Source organism: Neophocaena asiaeorientalis, unplaced genomic scaffold, assembly GCF_003031525.2.
Source record: "Neophocaena asiaeorientalis asiaeorientalis breed wild unplaced genomic scaffold, Neophocaena_asiaeorientalis_V1.1 scaffold167, whole genome shotgun sequence".
NCBI lineage: Eukaryota > Metazoa > Chordata > Mammalia > Artiodactyla > Phocoenidae > Neophocaena > Neophocaena asiaeorientalis.
This window is the reverse complement of record NW_020175022.1, coordinates 809,812-819,317: the sequence shown is the minus strand read 5'-3', so window position 1 is coordinate 819,317 and position 9,506 is coordinate 809,812. Positions and strand designations below refer to the sequence as shown.

General features: G+C 48.6%; 1 protein-coding gene across 2 annotated transcripts in view; it reads left to right on the top strand.

Annotated features, from left to right (window-relative positions):
* The first annotated feature begins 5,030 nt into the window (after positions 1-5,030).
* CGN (cingulin) overlaps positions 5,031-9,506 on the top strand; it is a 22,586-nt gene continuing 18,110 nt past the window's right edge. For both annotated transcript variants that reach the window (XM_024762908.1, XM_024762907.1), the window contains exon 1: positions 5,031-5,108. The gene's annotated coding sequence lies outside the window, so the exon portion shown is untranslated. The remainder of the gene's footprint in view (positions 5,109-9,506) is intronic.

The window sequence follows — 9,506 nt, the reverse complement described above, 5'->3', positions numbered from 1 at the left end:
TTTTGGCTGTGTTGGGTCTTCGCAGCTGCCCACGGGCTTTCCCTAGTTGCCGTGAGTGGGGGCTACTCTTCGTTGTGGTGTGTGGGCTTCTCATTGCAGTGGCTTCTCTTGTTGTGGAGCATGGGCTCTAGGCGTGTGGGCTTCTAGTTGTGGCATGCGGGCTCAGTAGTTGTGGGGCATGGGCTCAGTCGCTCCGTGGCCTGTGGGATCTTCCCGGACCAGGGCTCGAACCTGTGTCCCCTGCACTGGCAGGCAGATTCTCAACCACTGAGCCACCAGGGAAGTCCCCAGAGTCCTTCTTAAAGGGAGAGCTGAGCTACATATCTCTGTGGCTGCCATATCAGGTATTTTGTCTTCGAGTCCAGTGCTGTGTCCATATACCATCTTGCCTCTGTATTTGAAACATGAACTTTGAGAAACAGTCAGATAAAGAACCTAAGTAAATCAGAGTGGGACTCTGCTGAAATTCTTTGCCACAAAGGACTGTGAGAGAATGTGGGGCTTCGGGAATGTGTGCATAGGTTTAAGCTGCCTAGTTTCTGCCTCCTTCATCGATGAGGAAAGGAAAGTGGGGTGTGAGGTACAATCAGCTCTTGTTTGGCTGTGCGGAGGAAAGCTGGCTGTCTCCTCAGAATGGCAATTTACCAACTCGGAAAAAGAAATTATTCAGAAGGAATCTGTCCCTTTTAATTACCACTGGAATTGGAAGTATGTAGCCTTCTTGCTCTTTTTTCCTTTTAAATAATACTCATATTTTGAATGTATGCTGGAGACTGAACACGATGGAATTTAGTTGCTCAGAGCATTAGAGGTGGGGCAGCTGGGATCTATCGAAGGGTTAAAGGGTATAGGGTCACCTGAGGAGCTGGGAGAGGAGTCTTTCCCTTGTCAGGAGTGACTCTCATTAGGCTGAAAATGTTGCTTGGAATTCTTTGTCCCAAATAGTTATCTTGTGTCAGATATGGTTACACTTACTCATGTTTCTAACTGATAATAAAAAGAGGAGCTGGAAGACAGAACATGACTTCCGCCCCCAAAGAAGCCAAAGGAAACAATATAATTATGGAATCTGCAATCATCTTTTTTTTTTTTTTAATTTTTAGTTTTGGCCACATTGCGTGGCTTGTGGGATCTTAGTTCCCTGACCAGGAATCGAACTCAGGCCCTCAGCAGTGAAAGTGCAGAGTCCTAACCACTAGACTGCCAGGGAATTCCCATCATCTCCTTAATTTCTCAGAAGAAACTGAGTTCCAGAGATTTTAGGAAACTTGGCTAGGATTACAGCTTTCTCAGAAGTAAAATTAGAATATAGGTCTCGACTCCTGACTCAGTGCTCTACCTCAGTGATGTTCACTCATAAAGTCTCTTGTGGAAAGAGTGGAGGACGTGGGTCAGAAAAAATGAAAGATCATATGGGGACTTGGAGATCCTGAACCCAAAGACTGGAAGAGTATATCAAGCGAGTATATAACGTGACCATTTCTTATTATCTTCCCTAACAACACCCATAATAAAAATTTTACTCAACCGGGAAAAGCCCCAAGCATTAGTATAATTACAGGTTGTTACTGCTGTTGAAGAGCAGAGTATCTGTAATGGAATTTGTAAAGAAATGGTGAGTGATGTGCTAAAAGGACATCAGGGTGACTGGTCCCTTTCTTTTCCCTCCCTTGGTCACCACTCTAGCGTAGGACTTGCCACCTCAATCAAGCCTTGCCATTGCATTTATCATCCCAACCTAGATTAACCTTCTGAAGTACTGCCACTTTCTTGTTCAAAAACCTTCAATAGCTCTCTATGACCTACCAATAAAGCCCACATTCCTTATCCTGATATTCAAGGCCTTGTAAAATTTATCCCAGAATCTACCTTTCCAGTCTATTTCTCAATACTCACCTGTCCCTGTGCTCAGCCTGTAGGATCTCCTTCTAGTTCCAAAATAAACATTGTGCTTTCCTGCCCCAAGGCCCTTCCCCCCACCTCTCCCCTTCACCTACCTGTTTTTTCAAGGTCCACATTAGATACCACCCCATTCTAGTTGTAAGGAAGACTTTTCAGTACTATTTCATTTGTGCCATTCATTGGGCACTTTTCATATCCTTCTTTAGGCTCATAGGTAATTCCAACAGCTTCAAAACTTGTTTACACAGTCTCCGGCCCTCAGAATCACTCTTACTTTTGGCAGGTCCATCTATCTGGTGAACTAAAGTTACCTGACTCAACTTCCTCAACTCCCCACTCCTTCATACCTGGTCTTCCAATTTAAGTTCTAGAACACAAAATTTACCTTTTCTTCTATGTCAGGCTTTGAGCTCTCTCTCTCTCTCTCTCTCTCTCTCTCTCGTACTTCTTAAAACATTGCTCACTCTTCTCGCTTATCCTCAAAATACAACCAAGTCTCCCTTTCCTGAAAACAAAACAAAACCAACATACAACTTCCCCTTTCTTTCACCCTGTTTTTCTTTAAGTCAAGGTACCTTTTCTCCTCTTTTCTTGATATACTCCTGTTACTGCGGTTTGACCTAAGGGTCTGACACTCTGCTGAAACTGACATCTGGAAGATCAACCATAACTTCTAAATGCCAAATTCCAGTCTCTTCTACTTGAACACGTCCCTTCTATGGACTTTTTCATCTACCTCTCTGACTACTCCATCACTGGTTTTTGTTTTTCTTCCTCTGTCCCATACTTCTCAAGGTTTGTTCTTTGGTCCTCTTTAGAAACTTTCACTTCTGTGGGGATGATTCTTAGATCTTTCTCTAGCCCTAGCTTCTCTTCTACGCTTCATTTCCAGTTGTTTGCTAGACTTGTGTGTGTGTGTGTGTGTGTGTCCCACCTACTTCTCCAAGATGGCAAGTTCCAAAGTTAATTTATTCTTCCTCTTCCAGGTTATCCCCAAATCTCTTCTGTCTCCTGTCCTTTCAATCTCAGCCAGTGGCATCACCCCCTTTCAGTTATTTGTTTATCTTTAATTACTCTTCCTGTGTAGCTTCCTGCTGCTCCATTTAGGAACTGGCCACAGAATAATAGGTGATCTCTGAGACGATTTCAGTAGAGTTTTTAGTGGTAGTGGTGATAGTCTTGGAGAACTCAGGAAAGAATTTGGCTCCAAATTCACTGCTTTCATGAAGCTGTCTCCAATTTACTTAGAACATTGTCTCCTATACCATTTCACAAAAGTAAAATTACTCTCTTGAGTACGTATCAATGTAATTCATTTCTTCTTTCTGGATACTATATTTTGCTCTAATTTTCTATCTTTGCTATATTTATAAACTGGTCAATTTTGCCAAATTGTAACATTTCTTAAGGAGATAGACCACAAACTCTGGAAAAGGCATTAGTGTCACATTTGCCATCTGTACCTGATGATAGTGTCTCTCTCAGATTGAGTACTTCCTTGAGGAACAGATGATGATGACTGTGACTCAGAAGTCTCCTGGTTTTTTCTTGTAATCTGTGTTCATAGTGCTGGGGTGGGGTGTCTCCTTTGCCACTCTAACTTTGTATTTACTACAAATACACGAAATATACTAATTATTGAGGTGTTAACTTAGGAGAGTTCAGGAGTTTCCACTTTTCCAATATTTGGGTCAATTAAACAATCTCAAATTTCAAAAAAAAAAAAAAACTCTTAAAAAACCACCCCAGTGGTCTGGAGATAACGTAGTCCTGGAGAGACATTTCCTTTTCCGATCCCCCCTGTTCCTCCCTGGGGCATGGGCAGGTTTGACGGCTCAGCTCCCTACATAAAGCTTCCCTTGGAATGCAGAGACTGCGTCCCAGCCTAGGAACTGGGAGGTGGACTTCAATCTCCAGGACCTACATCTAGCCTTCGAAGTTTGGGGGGAGGGGAAGGAAATGAACTCCCGAGAAAGCACTAGACTGTCAGCAGCATGTAAGAGTCCTCTTCAACCCTAAATAGGTACACAATAAATATTTGTTGAATAAATGAGAACATCAGAACCCAACAACGTAAACTAAGTCAATCTCTTTTTTACATACCTCAACGATTAAAATCTAGGAAGTCAGCTTTACCGCTGTTTACACCTAGTAGATTAGCAGAGTGCCTGCAGTTTGCTGAGCACCCCTGACTTTACTCTTCAGGGCACTGGGGTCAATTTCCCCACTTCTTGAAAGGCTAAACCCTAAAATGGATTTACAATCTGGGCTTGAGACCTCCTTCTGTTTAGAATGAGTCATTCCCGTTCCCTGTAAACTCACCTCGCCCCTTCCCATTCATTCACTCAACAAATATTTATTAAGCGCCTAACATATGCCGATCCCTTTGCAGGCGTTTGGGATAAACCAGAGAAAAAAACAAGAGCTCTTTGCCCTGGTAGAACTTAGCGTAGGGCAAGAGACAAACGACGACTATGAATTTTAGATTTGGAAATTGATACATACTACCGAAAAAAAGGTGCCAGGCTGAATGATTTGTGGAGGCCAGGAGACAGGGGTGGAGAATCCAAGATTGGGATCCAGCTCAGGTTGGGGAAAAGGGAGACGGAGCTGAAGTGGAGGAAGTGCTGACGTCGGGGGACCGGGAAGATATTTTACGCAGAATGCGACGGAAGAGTATTCTGGCTTATGCGGAGGTAGGTGAAGAGCAGAAAGGAGTCTGGACAGAGATTCCCGTCGAGAAGCCGGCAGGCGGGGGACTCTTCTGCAGCTGAGGAGAGAAGATGCTCTGGCTGGAGGATCCTGGTCCAGGGGCCGGGCGGGGGCCGTCAACGGCGGCCAACCACTAAGTCCCCAAAATGGCCTCCCGATGCCCCTCGCAGCCCCACCCCCGCCCCCGCACTCAACCGCTCGCCGGCCCACGTGACCCGACCGGCCCCTCCCGCCCACCCGGGCTGGCGACCCCGGGTCCGGGTCCCTGCGGCGGTGGCCCCGCCCCTCGCGGGAAACGGACCAACCGAGGAAGGGTAAGGCGGGGCGGGTGGTGACGGCCAATGGAGGTGGAGCTCCGGAGGGGAGTAACAGGTTGGTGGGAGGGGGAGAAAGAAGGAGGGAGCGCCGAGGGACAGAGGGGGAGGGCCCGGGAGCCGCGCGTGCAGCTCTACCCGAGCCCGAGCCCGAGCCCGGGAACGCCGAGCCCGGCTGGGGTGAGTGAACCGGGCGGGCGCAAGGGCACCTGAGAGGCAGGCGAGCCCTCAGGTGTACCCCTGAGGGGCGGGAGTCCAGGCGATCAGAGATACCCAGGGCACAGGTGCTGAGTTGGCGAGAGGAGGAGGGGAAGTCAAGTTAGGGTGGGAGTACTGATTAAGAGCTGGCTCCTACTCTAAGATGCCACACGCAGGTGCCTGGGAAGGTGCCAGGTGAGGGGCACCTGAGGCTAAGGCTATTCCCAGGGCATGGAAGCGTTTCAGGGCCAATATATCTCTGGAGGTCAGACGCCAGTCCCCGGGGCAGAGTTTCTCTTGGAGACCGGAATGGTGGGGGGAAGGAGTCAGTCTCAGTTGGGCAAAGGGAACTGCTGCCTGAGGTTCAGACACGTAAGGGAAAGGGCGTGGAAAGGTGCTGTTTCCCTGAGGTTCTTTACCCGACTACCAGTCTGAGCCGGTGCTGATACCTCCCTCTGGCTTTGAGGTGGAATCTTTCTCTAACCATTCATCTATAGGGCAAGACAGGTGCAATTAATAGACACTGAGAGGTAGAGCGAGAGGGCACCCCCATCTCTTTGCTAGGTGTGAAACTAAGTCTTTCAGTTTTTGTCCTCCTTTGCTTTCTTGCCGGGGAGAATATTTCCTTCTTTCTCTTGAGAGAGTGCTCTACAAGAGAGGGATTTGAGTAAGCCTAGATCCCTAGGCCTACAAAATGTGTAGAAATACTTCTTTCTAATGAGGCCTCTTTCTGGGGGCTAATGTCAAGCCCTCCCCCCAAGCATACATACTTCTGTGGTTCAAGGTGGGGCCATTGGGTGAGGTTTGGGAGCCTAACCAATTTCCTTCATGCCTCTCAGAAATTCCCCATTATTTCCTTAAACCCTACCAGGCATCCCTGACAGCTGGACCATGATGGCTGTCAGACTAGCCATAGGCACTGGTGCAGGAAATAAGCAGGACTCCTCAGGAGACCACAGGACTAGGAGATTCAGCACCTCTAAGTCTCCAAGCTGGATGAGAGGTGCACGTCAGGGCTGAGACAAAATTTCTGAGGCAGATTTCCTTGCCTTAGGCAGGTGAGGGAATCAGAGCCAGCCTTAGCTTGGCCCCTTTGATGCCCTGCCTGAGGAGAGTTGTAGTAATTGGGAAATAATTAGCAACCGCTATGTTGTCGACAGGCTGCCTGCACATGCCTCTCTACCTCTTTTTTCATCCTGGATATTCGGGAATGGGGGGCTGGCTCTAGGGGACTGCTAATCCAGAGATTTGCCTGACCCTAAGAGGATTCTGGCTTCCTAGAACCCTTTCTGCTTTCCCCAGGCTGACCTGCATGCCATCACCCATGTGGGAGGTGAGGCGGGGGTAGGGCTGCTGCTTTCTTCACTCCAGGGAAGGGGAGAACTGAGGGCCAGGGAGGTGGCCCAGGTTAAGTGTGGGATCTGGAATGCAACCTTGGGAACTTTAGAGGGAGGAGTAGAGGGAGACAAAGTCTTCTGTTACACAGTGGCCCGTCTGTCAGTCACCAGGCACACTGTGTATCTGTTCCTGCCTGTTCCCTCCCCACCTCTGCCTCTTCCTTCAGAGCCTTGGCCTTGGCATCTAAGCTGGACGGAGTCCCTGCCCATGGTTTTGCCCCTCTGCCTCCTCTGTGGTGTGGAATTTCTCTGGTCTGCTTCACAAGCTGCCAGTGGAGTCTCCCCGGCCCTCCCCTTTCCCTTGCCTCTCAAACCAGTCCAGCCAGTTTGCAGGGGCCCAGTTCCTCATTGTGTTTTTTTCCCCACTGGCCAAGCAGCTCTAGTCTGTCTGGTGCTCAGGTTTGATTTTTCCAGTGGACTGAGCCAGGAGTACACATGGGGTGGTTCTTTTTTTTTTTTTTTTTGCGGTACGCGGGCCTCTCACTGTTGTGGTCTCTCCCGTTGCGGAGCACAGGCTCCGGACGCGCAGGCTCAGCGGCCATGGCTCACGGGCCTAGCCGCTCCGCGGCATGTGGGATCTTCCCAGATCGGGGCACGAACCCGTGTACCCTGCATCGGCAGGCGGACTCTCAACCACTGCGCCACCAGGGAAGCCCACATGGGGGGTTCTTTTTGGATCCTTGGGCAACCTTATCTTGCTAACTCTTTGTGAGAAAATAGGAGCCGAAAGAGCAAGGTCATTGAACTGTCCTTTTCTGTTTTCACCATTTGCTTTCCTTGTTTCCTCCGAGGGGAGTCTAATCTCTGTACCTCTAGTTCACCCATTTTCTGCATCTGCCAATTATATAGCATTTAGCATATTGCCAGGCCCTATGTATACCAGTTCTTCCTGGGCACACCTGGAGCCACCCCACCCCCACTTCCTGCCAGGAGTCCAGAGACCCTGTCACTCCTAGTTGGAAGCCAGCCGCTTATGGTTGGGCCAGAGGTGATGGAATTGGGGCAGGGCAGGCTAATGAGTAACTCAGGGAGAAGTGGCTGCCTGATACAAGTGCTGTGTTCTCCCTCTCCTTACAGGCAGGAATGACAGAGGCAGAAAGATGAAGCTGAATTAACTTGTGGCCTAGTCTCTTCCCAGAGTACAGTTGGTGGGAAAAGCAGGGTCAGGCATCTGGTGAGAGGAGAGGCTCTGGGCTCCCTATTGCCTGGCACTAGATCACTATTTACCTGCCTCTGGGGCTTACGAAAGGCCTTGGAGCTGCCTTGCTCCCCTGGCCCCGCCCCGCTGTCCTCTGTAACTGAAGGCGGATAGGTTTCGGGTTTTCCATGTTGAATCATTTAGAGCCCTGCTTTCTGACCCACCCCAAAGATCCCTTTAGCCCTCCTGGCCCTTGACCCACATGTCCTGGGACTGAAGGGGGTTGAGGTTAGGGAGTCACTGGGACCTCTGGGTACACTTGGTGCCGCCTCTGAGCAGCTTGGTGCTCTTGGGCAGGCAAGGGCTATGCACTCTCTGGGACTAGGCTGGGAACTTCTTGACCTGGATCTGGAAGATCAGTAGATGTACTGTCAGGGTAGAGCTGCATCATGAATAAATCATGTGACTTCTAGGCACATCTGGTTCCAAAATTATGCCTGAATAGGACAGGGAGTCCAGGCCAGGAAGAGGTCCTGTTACTAGGACAAACCAGAAATGGCTGTGCACGATCCTTGGGAAATCTCCCCACTGCTGTGTTGAGTCTGCCTTGGTTTGGGATACAACTTTATTTTGTTTGTTTTTTGTTTGTTTTTTTTGCGGTACGCGGGCCTCTCGCTGCTGTGGCCTCTCCCATTGTGGAGCACGGGCTCCGGACGCGCGGGCTCCGGACGCGCAGGCTCAGCGGCCATGGCTCACGGGCCCAGCCGCTCTGCAGCATGTGGGATCCTCCCAGACCAGGGCATGAACCCGTGTCCCCTGCATCGGCAGGCGGACTCTCAACCACTGTGCCACCAGGGAAGCCCTGGGATACAACTTTTAATAGATATATATTGACATCTACCATCTGCCAGGCCCTGGGGACACAGGAGTCAGCTGAGAACAATGTCTTTTTTCCCTCCAGGAGCTTATAACCTAGTGGAGGAGACAGATAGGCAACAAATCATCATTCTGATAAATATATAACTAAACTGAGGCACACTCACTGAAGGCCAACTATAGAGTGTATAATGTGAATCTGATCTAGTTTGTGGGAAGGAATGGTCAAGGAAGGCTTCTCTAGGAAGTGACATCATTCTGTAAACCAGGTGAAGCCAGGAAGGTCCTGTTGGAAGGAGCAGCATATGTGCAGGATAACATTTGTTGTCAGCTTTGTGACAGGCTTATGCTGCTAGGTGCATTCATGTTTAATATCTTGACATTTTCCCTCTTTTTATTGAAGTAGAACCTAAGTAAATAAAGTGCAAAAATCTTAAGTGTATAACATGATACATTTTTACAGTTGTGTATACCCACATAGTTGTTATTATCTAATTCTCACAGGTAATTACCTCATGAGGTATTATTATACCCATTTTACACATGAGGAAACAGGCTGGGAAAAGTTGTGATTTGCTCAAGGTTATATACATCATGTGAAGGTCAGAAGCTGGGATTCCAAGCCAGATCCTGACTGTAGTCCAGTGCCTTTTCTATTGGATGAGTGGCTTGGAGAACTTATGCCTTTGCCTTGTAGCTTCTTTTCTGGTCCCATTTCTTACTTGAATTCCAACATAGGGCTCTGCCAACTAAAAATATTGCTTTCTGGGGTATCTGAGTCAGTGGTTGGTTAAAGTCCTCCCCAGTGTCTGCATAGTGGAAGGATCGGGTCCTTGGGTTCATGGGTGGGCCTTAAGGACGTCTTGAGATTCTGTGGTAAAAGTTTGGGTGGGCTGTCTCCTGGGGGAAGGGTGCATTGCTTTCATCATTTTCTCAGACACCAAAAAAGCTGAAGAACCATTGCTGATA